The sequence below is a fragment of the Arachis ipaensis genome, chromosome B8, assembly GCF_059453495.1.
Source record: "Arachis ipaensis isolate K30076 ecotype BB chromosome B8, ASM5945349v1, whole genome shotgun sequence".
NCBI lineage: Eukaryota > Viridiplantae > Streptophyta > Magnoliopsida > Fabales > Fabaceae > Arachis > Arachis ipaensis.
Window position 1 is genome coordinate 78865123 of NC_142443.1, and position 12931 is coordinate 78878053.

The window sequence follows — 12931 nt, forward strand, 5'->3', positions numbered from 1 at the left end:
GGACCATACGTGATTACAAGCGTATCACCATATGGTTATGTAGAGCTTCAAGATATTGACTCTGACAAGAAGTTCATTGTTAATGGACAGAGAATCAAGCACTATCTTGAAGGCAATGTTGAGCAAGAGTGCTCAAGGTTGAAGCTAGATTAAAAGCTCAGCAAGGTCCAGCTAAGGACATTAAAGAAGCGCTTGTTGGGAGGCAATCCAACTTTTATTTACTTTCATGGTTTTTCATGTTTTATTAGGTTCATGATCATGTGGAGTCACAAAATAAATATTAAAAATTGAAAATGGAATAAAAAACAGTAGAAGAAAAATCACACCCTGGAGGAAGCACCTGTCTGGCGTTCAACGCCAGAACAGAACATGGTTCTGGCGCTGAACGCCCAAAATGGGCAACATCCTGGCGCTGAACGCCCAGAACAAGCATGGTTCTGGCGTTCAACGCCAGAAATGGCTAGTAAATGGGCGTTGAACGCCCAAAATGGGCACCAACTTGGCGCTGAACGCCCAGAGTTGTGTGCAAGGGCATTTTGCATGCCTAAATTGGTGCAGGGATGTAAATGCCTTGACACCTCAAGATCTGTGGACCTCACAGGATCATTTCAAGATCTGTGGACCCCACAGGATCTCCACCTTCCCTCCTCATAATCCTAATTTTTTTTCCACATCTTCTTCTTCATCTATTCCTTCTACTTTTGCTCGAGGGCGAGCAACATTCTAAGTTTGGTGTGGTAAAACAATTATGTGAAGGATCTATAGCTCAGTGGTAGAACATGTGGCTGCAAATCAAGAGATCCCTGAGATACCTTAGGGGATGCTCTTCCCTCCACATAATTATTGGAAGAAACTGAGGATAGAAATACCAAAAATCACTAGGAATCAAGCCACAAAGGCAAGGAAGAGACATAAAAGCCTCAAGAAGAAAATGCCATCATCACTAAGGTGGACTCGTCCCTTGTTCTTACTTTCTCTGTTTTTCGTTTTCTCTATGTTAAGTGCTTATCTATGTTTGTGTCTTCATTACATGATCATTAGTAGTAATTAGTGTTTATTTTGATTTTATCCCCAATTAAGTTATAGTCTATTTTTCTCATCATCAGCAAACATGAATAAAATAGTAGATCTTTTGAATAAGAGGCAATAAAATTTCGAGTTTTTAATAAGAAAAATTCTAATTAGTAACATGTGGTGGCAATGTTTTCTGTGTTCTGAATGAATGCTTGAACAGTGCATATGTCTTTTGAATTTGTTGTTTAAGACTGTTAAATATGTTGGCTCTTGAAAGAATGATGAACATGAGACATGTTATTGATAATCTGAAAAATCATAAAAATGATTCTTGAAGCAAGAAAAAGCAGCAAAGAACAAAGCTTGCAGAAAAAAAAAATATATATATATATATATAATAAAATAGGCAAAAAAAATAGAAAGAAAAAGAAAAAGCAAGCAGAAAAAGCCAAAAGCTCTTAAAACCAAGAGGCAAGAGCAAAAAGCCAATAACCCTTAAAACCAAAAGGTAAGGGCAAATAAAAAGGATCCCAAGGCTTTGAGCATCAGTGGATAGGAGGGCCTAAAGGAATAAAATCCTGGTCTAAGCGGCTAAACCAAGCTGTCCCTAACCATGTGCCTGTGGCGTGTAGGTGTCAAGTGAGAACTTGAGACTGAGCGGTTAAAGTCAAGGTCCAAAGCAAAAAGAAGAGTGTGCTTAAGAACCCTGGACACCTCTAATTGGGGGCTTTAGCAAAGCTGAGCCACAATCTGAAAAGGTTCACCCAATTATGTGTCTATGGCATTTATGTATCCGGTGGTAATACTGGAAAACAAAGTGCTTAGGGCCACGGCCAAGACTCATAAAATAGCTGTGTTCAAGAATCATCACACTGAAATAGGAGAATCAATAACACTATCTGAATTCTAAGTTCCTATAGATGCCAATCACTCTGAGCTTCAATGGATAAAGTGAGATGCCAAAACTGTTCAGAAGCAAAAAGCTACTAGTCCCGCTCATCTAATTAGAATCTGAGCTTCACTCAAAAACTCTGAAATATTATTGCTTCTCAACCTATTAGTCTCCTATTTTATTTGTCTAGTTGCTTGAGAACAAGCAACAGTTTAAGTTTGGTGTTGTGATGAGCGGATATTTTATACGCTTTTTGGGGTTAATTTCATATAGCTTTTAGTATGTTTTAGTTAGTTTTTAGTTTATTTTCATTAGTTTTTAGGAAAAATTCATATTTCTGGACTTTACTATGAGTTGTGTGTTTTTCTGTAATTTCAGGTATTTTTTTGGCTAAAATTGAAGGAGCTGAGCAAAAATCTGATTCAGGCTGAAAAAGGACTGCTGATGCTGTTGGATTCTGACCTCCCTGCACGCAAAGTGGATTTTCTGGAGCTACAGAACTCGAAATGGCATGCTTCTAATTGCGTTGGAAAGTAGACATCCAGGGCTTTCCAGCAATATATAATAGTCCATACTTTGCACAAGGATAGACGACGTAAACTGGCGTTCAACGCCAGTTCTCTGCCCAATTCTGGCGTCCAGCGCCAGAAAAAGATCAAAAGCTGGAGTTGAACGCCCAAACTGGCACAAAAACTGGCGTTCAACTCCACAAATGGCCTCTGCACGTGAATTGCTTAAATCTCAGCCCCAGCACACACCAAGTGGGCCCCAGAAGTGGATCTCTATACCATCTGCTATAGTTTACTCATTTTTTGTAAACCTAGGCTACTAGTTTAGTATTTAAACAACTTTTAGAGACTTATTTTGGATCTCATGACATTTTAGATCTAAACTTTGTACTCTTTGACGGCATGAGTCTCTAAACTCCATTGTTGGGGGTGAGGAGCTCTGCTGTGTCTCGATGAATTAATGCAAGTATTTCTGTTTTCTATTCAAACACGCTTGTTCCTATCTAAGATGTTCATTCGCGCTTAACTGTGATGAAGGTGATGATCCGTGACACTCATCACCATTCTCAATCCATGAACGTGTGCCTGACAACCACCTCCGTTCTATATCAGATTGAATGAGTATCTCTTAGATCTCTTAATCAGAATCTTCGTGGTATAAGCTAGAATTGATGGTGGCATTCATGAGAATCCGGAAAGTCTAAACCTTGTCTGTGGTATTCCGAGTAGGATTCAAGGACTGAATGACTGTGACGAGCTTCAAACTCCTGAAGGCTGGGCGTTAGTGACAAACGCAAAGGAATCAAGGGATTCTATTCTAATCGGATCGAGAACCAACCGGTGATTAGCCGTGCTGTGACAGAGCGCGTGAGCGTAGTTTTCACTGGAAGGATGGAAGGTAGCCATTGACAACGGTGATCCACCAACACACAGCTTGCCATAGGAGGACGTGCGTGCGTGAACAAGAAGACAGAGGAAAGCAGAGATTCAGAAGACAAAGCATCTCCAAAACTCCAACATATTCTCCATTACTGCATAACAAGTAACCTTTAATCCATGCTCTCTTGTTTATTTGCAATTCAACTGATAAATATAATTGACTTCCTGACTAAGATTTACAAGATAACCATAGATTGCTTCAAACCAACAATCTCCATGGGATTTGACCCTTACTCACGTGAGGTATTACTTGGACGACCCAGTGCACTTGCTGGTCAGTGGTACGAGTTGTGAAAAGTGTGATTCACAATTTGTGCACCATGGTCCAAAGTCATGTTGAGGAAAGGTTTCATAGGCATATGGTGGTGGTTGTTGATAGTCCATTGGAGGTGGTTGTTGCCATGAGGGTTTATCAAATCCTTGTGGCTCCTCCCATCTTTGATTGTTCCAACCTTGATGTCTGTTCTCATTGTAATTTTTTCTTCCTGCAACATAATTGTAACCAGACTCATAGCCAAAGGGGTGAGAGTTCATAGTAGCAAATAAAAATTAAAAACAAAAATAAAAAACAAATTTAAATTAAAAGGTTATTTAAATTTTGAATTTGAAAATTAAATTTTGAAATTTGAAAATTAAATTTTTGAAATTTGAAATTTGAATTTAATTTTTTTTAAATTTTGAATTTTGAAAATTGAAATTTGAAATTTGAAATTTGAGTTTTAAATTTTGAAATTTTTGAATTTAATGAGAAAAGAGAAAAATAATAAAATAACATCAAACTTAAAATTTTTGGATCAAAACAAAGAAAACAACTAAGAACAACTTGAAGGTCAAGATGAACACGAAGAACAATTTGAAGATCAAGATGAACATGAAGAACAAATTTTTGAAAAAATTTTTTTAATAACTAAATAAAAACCAATAACCTCTTAATTTATGAAAAAGAAAAAAAAATAAAAACAAAAATAAAAACAAATAAATAAGTAAAAAGCAAATATTTACAATAACCAATAATAAGGCACACGTTTGCAATTCCCCGGCAACGGCGCCATTTTGAAGAACTGAAGATTGATGGTTTAGAAGTTATAGTAAACTCTCGTTGCAAGTATAGTTACTAAACCAAGCAATCAACCTTTCTTACAAACGTTTGGTTGTCATAAGTAACAAACCCCTTTAAAATTGATAACCGAGTATTTAAACCTCGGGTCGTCTTCTTAAGGAATTGCAGGGAGGTATGTTCTTATTATTGGTTATGAGTTTGTAAATTGGGGGTTTTGAAAGTAAGGAAGCAGTATGTTGAACAATAAGAAAAATAGTAATAATAAAATAAACTCTTGGCAAGGTATTAAAACTGGAAGTCCTATCTTGGTTATCCTTATCAATTGTAATGAGAATTAGATTTTTCTCCCACCTTGTTAACCTCTAACTATGAAGGTAAGTTAAGTGGATGAATTAATTCTGATTCCTCAAGTCCTAGTCTTTCCTTGGGAAAAGTTAGAGTTATTGGAACCCGAATTAATTCTTGAAGAATTCCAATTTTCAATCAACAATGAGTTTGATAACTCAAGTGTCTCCAATGACTCAACCAAAGCCAAAAGGGAAAAATTCAAATTATTTATATCATAAATAAAAGAGAGAACAATCATAAATCTGAAATTCCTCAATTAGAACTAATAAAGATATCACATGTAACATGGAAAAGTTCATAAATCAAATTAGGAAAATAAATAAAAGGAACATTGAACCTGTGATGAAGAAGAAATAATCCTAAATCCTAAAACTAAATCCTAAGAGAGAGGAGAGAACCTCTCTCTCTCTCTAAAAAACTACATGTACTCCTAAAATTGTGAATGTGAGAGCTTGATTATGAATGGATGCATTACCCCACTTTATAGTCTCTAATCTGTGTTTTCTGGGTCGAAAACTGGGTCGAAAACAGCCCATAATTCGCTGGTTGCAAATTCAAACACGCTGATTTTTCGTCACTGTGACGCGGCGGCGTGGAGCATGCGTTCGCGTTGCCTATCGTTAGGGAAACTATTGTATATTATATATCAAATCGAAGCCCTAGACGTTAACTTTTCAACGCAACTGGAACCGCGTCGTTTGGACCTTTGTAGCTAAAGTTATAGCCGTTTGAGTGCGAAGAGGTCAAGCTGGACAGCTTAGCTATTTCTCCAACTTCTTGTATTCCTTCCACTTTTGCATGCTTCCTTTTCATTCTCTGAGCCATTCCTGCCCTGTAATCTCTGAAATCACTTAACACACATATCAAGGCATCTAATGGTAATAAGAGAGGATTTAAACATAGGGAACTTAAGGCCAAAGAAGCATGTTTTCAATCAAAGCATATAATTAGGAAGGCAAATGTAAAACCATGCAAATAGTATGAATAAGTGGGTAAAGAGTTGATAAAATCCACTCAATTAAACACAAGATAAACCATAAAATAGTAGTTTATCAACAACCAAGGACTAAAGCAATTATAACCAAATCCTATTCACAATTGGATTGAGTCATATAAAAGAATTTAACCAAACTTGCAAGATAAGCAATAATCATAGGTGGAATTATGAAATTGAGTGATTGAACCCTCACCAGATATGTGTATGCACTCTAGTCACTCAAGTGTTTAGGGTCAATCCACTAAATTCTCCTCTAATCATGCTTTCTAAAGTTTGTTTTTCATCTAACCAATCAACAAATACTTAATGTACATATGCAAATATCATGAGGTCTTTTTAAGGTTGTGTAATAAGGCTAAGGTGAAAGGTAAGGATGTATATATGGCTAGGTGAGCTTGCCTTTGAATCTTTGATTAGCCTAAATTATCACCTAACACACACAACCTATAAACTTCTAATATCAAGCCTAGCTACCCATAATCTCACTTTTACATATACACACACTCATGCATTAAATGCAATTCATCACATATGCATTGATTTTTATTGAATTTCATATTGGGGTAATTTTGTCCCCTTTTCAGTATTTCTCTTTTTTTTTCTTCTCTTTTTTTTGAAACATAGTATATATATAACAACACATCAATGCATATAGTTTCTATAGTATTACATGAGTATGCCCCCCCAAAATTTCCTAGTATTTCTCAACAAGCATAAAACACATTTTCATCAACCCAAGTTCCCACATTTTTTTCACACTTAAACACTACACACTCTCACTAACTTAAGCTATTCAAAGATTCAAAATAGGGACATTCATTATTTTTCCGCTTATAGCTAGTGGTGTGCTCAATCAAGAATAAAAGGGAATTAAAAGGCTCAAAGTGGTAAGCAAAGGTAAATAAAATGGTAGGCTTTTTGGGTTAAGTGAGTTATAAAGGAATAATGGCCTCAATCACATACTTGCATAAATATACATTAAACAATGGATATATAGAATTAAACAAACCAAAGATTACAATCATAAAGAAGAGCAACACACAAGAATAAAGTGAGTGGTTGAATAATGCAACCACACAATAAGGCTCAAAATCTCACAAGTTATGTGTGCTTTAACTCAAAAACTATATTCCACAATGTATGAATCATGCAAGTTTCAAAAAAATTTCAACTCAATTCAATTTGAATTTCAATACCCTATAAAAAGTAGGTTTCTTGGAAATTTCATTAAATTGACTAACATTTATTCTATATATATATATGATGTGATTGGATGAAAAAGGTAAAAAATTCTAAGTTTAATTCCTAATTTCAATCAAACCAAAATAGCAAGTATATAGGAAATCAAACTTAGATGCAATCATCACATCATCCAAAATCACAATCAAGCCTAAAAACCAAAAAGCATATGTAAAAGCTAATATTAAAAGCAAAATGTCAAAATATGCATAACTACTATATAATACTAAGTTATGTACAAGCAAAATTTAAAAGTGTAATAAACTAAGAAAGTGCAATAAACTGAGTAAAAAGTTTCTCAGAAGGATAAAATATATACAAAGTACCAAAAAAAACATAAAAAGAAACTACACTAAAAGTGTTAAAAAATGAAGCTTGTCACCCAAAATGCGCTTGCTGAAGATGCACAACCTCCCCACACTTAAAATGTAGCACCGTCCTCGGTGCTCACGATCATGCGGAGTGGAAGGAGTCATCACTATGTCACCATACAAAAGTGGCTGCGAGAGTGATGGTGGTGCTGAAAAAGAAAGAGCTAAGTCACAAAATAGCATATGTATGAAGTGAACAGATAATATAAATTTGAATGAAAGCACACATGAGATTCAAGTTAGAAGAAGTAACTTCCAATCAAATAAAAGAATCTAAGAAAGCTAACTTACTTGTTTATCAAAGAGAAAAAGAAGAAAGGAGCGTTATTGCTATGCTAGAAGAAAAAGAAAACAGGTAAAAGGTTAAAAGGAAAGTTAGTTGAAAAGGAAAAGAAAAGTCAAAAGGTCGGTGAAGAAAAGAAAACAGTTAAAAAGTTAGTGTTAGTTGAAAAGAAAAAGAAAGTTAAAAGTTATGTGAGTAAAAAAAAAATAGTCAGTTGAAAAAGAAAAGAAAGAAAAGATAGTCAAAAGTTATGGAGAAGAAGTTAGTTGAAAAAGAAAAGAAAAGGTCTAAAGTTATGAAAAGGAAAAGAAAGAGTTAGTTGAAAACAAAAGAGAAAGGCAAAAGTTATGGTCATAGCAAAACCGTCCCTAAATTCTGAAAATTTCCAAAGTTCCAAAACAAGCAAGTTCATGTTCAACTTCTCAAAATAAAATATGCCTTATGCTTAACTGAGTAATGCGATTTTAGTGGGCATATAATCAAAGAATAGTGGGCACATCCATTTAGCATAAGGTGAGACATTTTGGTGTTGATAAAGGTAAGGAAAATTCAAACTCCAAATTATAACGAGGCATAAAAGTCACAAGTTGAAACAAAAATTGAAAACCTCATGATCTATGTGGCTTAATGTAAGTTAGGCATGAATAAAATGAATCAAATCAGCCACATAGATTAAAAACCTTCAATCTTGTGAGTTTATACAAAAGAGGCTCTAATTTTCAAAAGAATTTCAAGTTTATGGTCAATTTGAAAATTCACTTGAACTATTCAATGCATAGAAGTAAATTAGCATTACAAACAAGCAAAGAATGTTAGAAGCATGACCAAAACTTGCAAAGAAGTTCTTGAGGAAATCAGAAATCATGTAGCAAACAAGGGTCTATTTTGACACAGAAATCTGTCAAATATAATCTTGTGGCCCCAAATAACACAATGTCACTTAATAAAATAAGGATAGGAAAAATCCGGCAGCATTTCAGCAGTAAATTGGTCATTTCCAATTCAACCAATCAATTCAAATTCCATATGAGTTCATTGACAATTAAAAACACAAAAACGAGATATGTAATCATGTGAAGTAAGCAAATGAGACAACATGGATTGAAAAATCAGCAGCAGTCAAATTTGAAGCAAGAACAAAATGGAAACTTGAAATGGAGCAATTGACAATTCAATTTAAATTCAAGAAAAACAGTATCACTCCATCAACAATGAATCATTCAATAAGCAAGCATTCTGAATTCAAACACTTTAAACCAAATTGAGTTCAATGATTTGGCTCAAATCAGAATTTCAAGAAAAATATAGCACCAAAACAGCAACAAGGAACAATCCAGCAGCATTTTTTTCTTGAATTCAACAACCAATCACAAGTATTCAACATGAATTTAAACAACTAAGCACCTTGAGTCAAGTGATTGAGTTCAAATTGGAACAAAATAGCAGCAAAAACAACTCAAATTCATACATTAAGCAAAAGTCATCACTGCACAAGCAACCATTAACAATATTTAGCAGCTGGTTCATCCCAAATAGCCATGAATAAAAGCACAGCAGTAAGAAACAACAGTAATTGATTCAGTCAGTATTCCTTTCATTGAATTCAATAACTACTCCACAAGCAAGCAACATGAATCCAAACAAATGCACCTAACTGAATCAAGTGAATAGGTTCAAATTAAAATAAGAACTCAGCATCAACTAGCCAGGATAAGGCAGCAATAAACCAATATGCAGCAGCATCAAACTAGCCAAATTAGCACAGGGGCAAATCATCACCAGCAACAAACAAGCCAAGAAAAACCAATAAAATAGCAACATTTCCAAACAGCATTATTAATCAAAACAACCTAAATCCACTATCCATGCTAGATTCTCTAACCACCTAATCAACTAAACATGCATAACTAACTAAACTAAATGAAGCAAAATTAACTATAAGCAGTAAACTAATGAACGAAATAGAATTCAATGAATGAAAAATAGAAACCTATTCTTGCTTCCAGAAGGCAATGGAGGGTAAAGAGAGCAATGGGATGGTGGTATATGGAGATTGGGTGGAAGGGGTGGTAAAGGTTGAGGGGACGCCGGCAGTTATAGTGGTGTCGCGGCTGTTATGGTGACAGGGGGTTAGGAGAAGATAGAAGTGAGAGAAGAGGAAGAAGAAAGGGAATGGTGTGAAGGGGTGAGTGGTAGTCGACGGTGGTGGTCGGCGGTTGCGGTGGCGATGGCGGTGGATCAGTGGTCAGGGGAAGAGGAAATGGCGGTTCAGTGGTGATGATGAGACTCGATGATGAAGCTGATGGTGGACGTTGGTTGGCTCCGAGAAGATGAAAGGAGAACAAGAAGATAGGCTAGGGTTCAGACAAGGGGGAAAGAACTCTCCAGCAGTTGTGGGTGAAGGGAGGAGGTTAGACGCGGTGACTGGAGGCTGGTTCGGGGTGAAGCAGGGGCTGGCGTGAAGAAAACTAGGTTTCGACAAATAAAAGAGAAGAGGGTTGGTATGGCTGAGGGTAGAGAAAGGAGGCTGGACGGCGATGTGGGGCTGGTTGTCCGAGAGGAGGGGTGGTGGTGTTGGTTGGTGGCGCTGGCGATTAGGGTTCTGGCGGCGCAGGGTGGTAGCGTGATGATGGTCTGAGGCAGGGAAGAAGGAGATAGGGATGAACGTTGGGGAAGGAGAAGAGGGCTACTGAGGAGTCACAGGGTTCGCACCTCAGGGGGCTGTGCGGACTCACCGACCGTGCCGGCGCTCTCAACAGAGGAGGGAGAATTGGAGGTGCATACGCACCAAGGTTCGTGCGTACACACGGAGATGAAAATGGGCCATTGTGCATATGCACACGCTGTGCGAATGCTACAGGCACAAGGGGTGTTCGAGAGTGTAAGTGCGTACGCACAGTAATTTTTTTTTTTTCAAAATTAGAATTTCATCCAACATTTCAAAATGCATATAAAAAAAATTAATAGAAAAAAATAAGCAACTATTTACATTAACTTTAAAATTAATCCAAAATTATTTTTTCCAAATCAAAATTATGGAGTATTTACAAACAAAAATCTACCCAAAATTAAATAAACCATCCAAAAACTAATTGAAAAATTTTAAACATGCCATTCAAGCTAAAAAGGTGATTTAAAGAAAAATTACCATTTTAAAACAAAAATCTATTAAGGCAAGCTAACAACCAAGAGACATATTTACAAGCAAAAACAAGCAACCAATAAAAACAAACTATTCCCATATTCACATATTAACAATAGCCAACAATGTAACGCCATTGCAATTCCCTCGCAATGGCGCCAAATTTTATGTAGAGAATTATTGCCAGTTGATAAACCACTATTTTATGGTTTATATTGTGTTTAATTGTGTGGTTTTGTCATGATCCTTGCCCACTTATTCCTCAATTTAGCATGCATTTAGATTTCCTTCCTAAATTCAGTACATGTTTGAAAATTGCTTCCTAGAGACTTTAATGATTCACTTTTAATTCTCCTTTATTCCATTCGATGCCGTGATCTGTGTGTCAAGTGTTTCAGGCCCCATAGGGCATGAATGAGATGGAGATTGGAGAGGAAGCTAGCAAAAATGGAAGGAACACAAGAAATTGAGGAGATAACCAGCGAGAAGTGACGCGGTCGCATGGCTCACGCGACCGCGCAAAGGAGCGCAAATCGCAGCGACGCGGCCGCATGGCTTGCGCGGCCACGCGGATTGGAAAGCACAGCCGACGCGGTAGCGTGGACGACGCGAACGCGTGGAGAGGAAAAAGTGCAAGCGACGCGTCCGCATGGACGACGCGATCGCGTGACATGTGCGATCTGCATAATCTGCAGAATTTGATGGGGGCGATTTTGGGCCTTATTTCGGCCCAGTTTTTGGCCCGGAACAGCAGATTAGAGTCAGAGAATATGCAGAAACAACAGAGACATTCATTCAGTAGTTTTAGATTTAGTTTTTCACTCTCTTAGGTTTTTTTCTCTCTAGTTTTAGGATTTTAATTTTCAATTGATCGTAGCATTGGAACATTGAGAAGAGTTATTTCCTCATCAAGACATCATCATTCTAGTTTGTTCTCTTAACTTGGTTCTAATCTTCCATGTTCTTTGTTATGTTCAATTTTGTCATTCAGATACTTTTATGATTATTTAATGCAAGGATTATTTCTTTTTAATTCAATTTCAATATCAATAATCATGTCTTCTTTTAATTTCCTTTCATGTGCCATGGATTCTTTATTTACAATGCGTGAGTAGTTCCCTTACTTGATGGGGAGTTGATTAAAATGAACTCTTGAGTTGGAAGGATTGAAAGAAAATTTGTAATTGGGTTAATTGTTGGATTGCTATCTTGTCACCGATGCCAATCCCTTTGAACTAAGTGGGTTGCAACTTGTGAACAGATCTGGCATTCCCACTTGTTTGACTTTCCTTTACCTAGTAAAGGATAACCAAACAGAACAACCATTAATTATAAATTAATCTTACAATCACACCATCAATGATAGAGATTCCAACCAATCAATTCCCAGTCAAGACTTTTATTTATATTATTTAAAATTCCTCAATTTAATTCCCAATTTACCTAGCTCAACTTCTTGGAACATCTGATTAATAAAACAGCACACTTTTCTACAACTCGTTGGGAGACGACCTGGGACTTAAAACTCCCAGTAATTTTAATTTAAACTCTCTGTGACATATTTCTAAATTGATAGGCAGATTTTCGGGGAGTTAAGAACTATACTCGCAACGTAACCGTTTTAATAAATTTTTAATTCACCAGCTTCTGCTTCCCATCAATTTTTGGCGCCGTTGCCGGGGAGTTGCAATAGAGTGCTAATTTTATTAATTAGAATTTATTTATTTGCATTTTATTTAATTTTGCTACTATGAGCTGCATGTTTCTTCTGTCAAATGACACGTTCACTTCTTGATCCGCGCTTGCTAATATTCGATCCTGAAATTGAAAGGACAATTTCACGAATAAGGCGAGAACAGCGTAGGTTAGCCCGCTCTGAGGGCGGATCTGAAAGTGAATTTGGGGAAGAAACCAGCCCCCGTTCTACTGATTCGGTTGTTTTATGTGCAGAAAACATGGCAGCTAGAAGAGTTACCATTCAGGAGGAAGGAGCTCCTGATTTTACAATGCAACCGTTTCAAGCGCATCATCCAGCGGTAGCTATGGATTTTGAAATAAATACCGCACTGCTAAATTTGATGCCCAAGTTTCATGGCCTACCTGCTCAAGAGCCTATCAAGCACTTGAGAGATTTCCA

General features: G+C 36.6%; 1 long non-coding RNA gene across 1 annotated transcript; it reads right to left on the bottom strand.

Annotated features, from left to right (window-relative positions):
- Positions 1 to 5001: 5001 nt before the first annotated feature.
- LOC107611832 (uncharacterized) lies at positions 5002 to 10507 on the bottom strand. The gene is made up of 2 exons (XR_001613478.3): positions 9643 to 10507; positions 5002 to 7518 (listed from the first exon to the last, which is right to left on the bottom strand). It is a non-coding gene; the product is annotated as an uncharacterized LOC107611832 (long non-coding RNA).
- Between the last annotated feature and the right edge of the window lie 2424 nt (positions 10508 to 12931).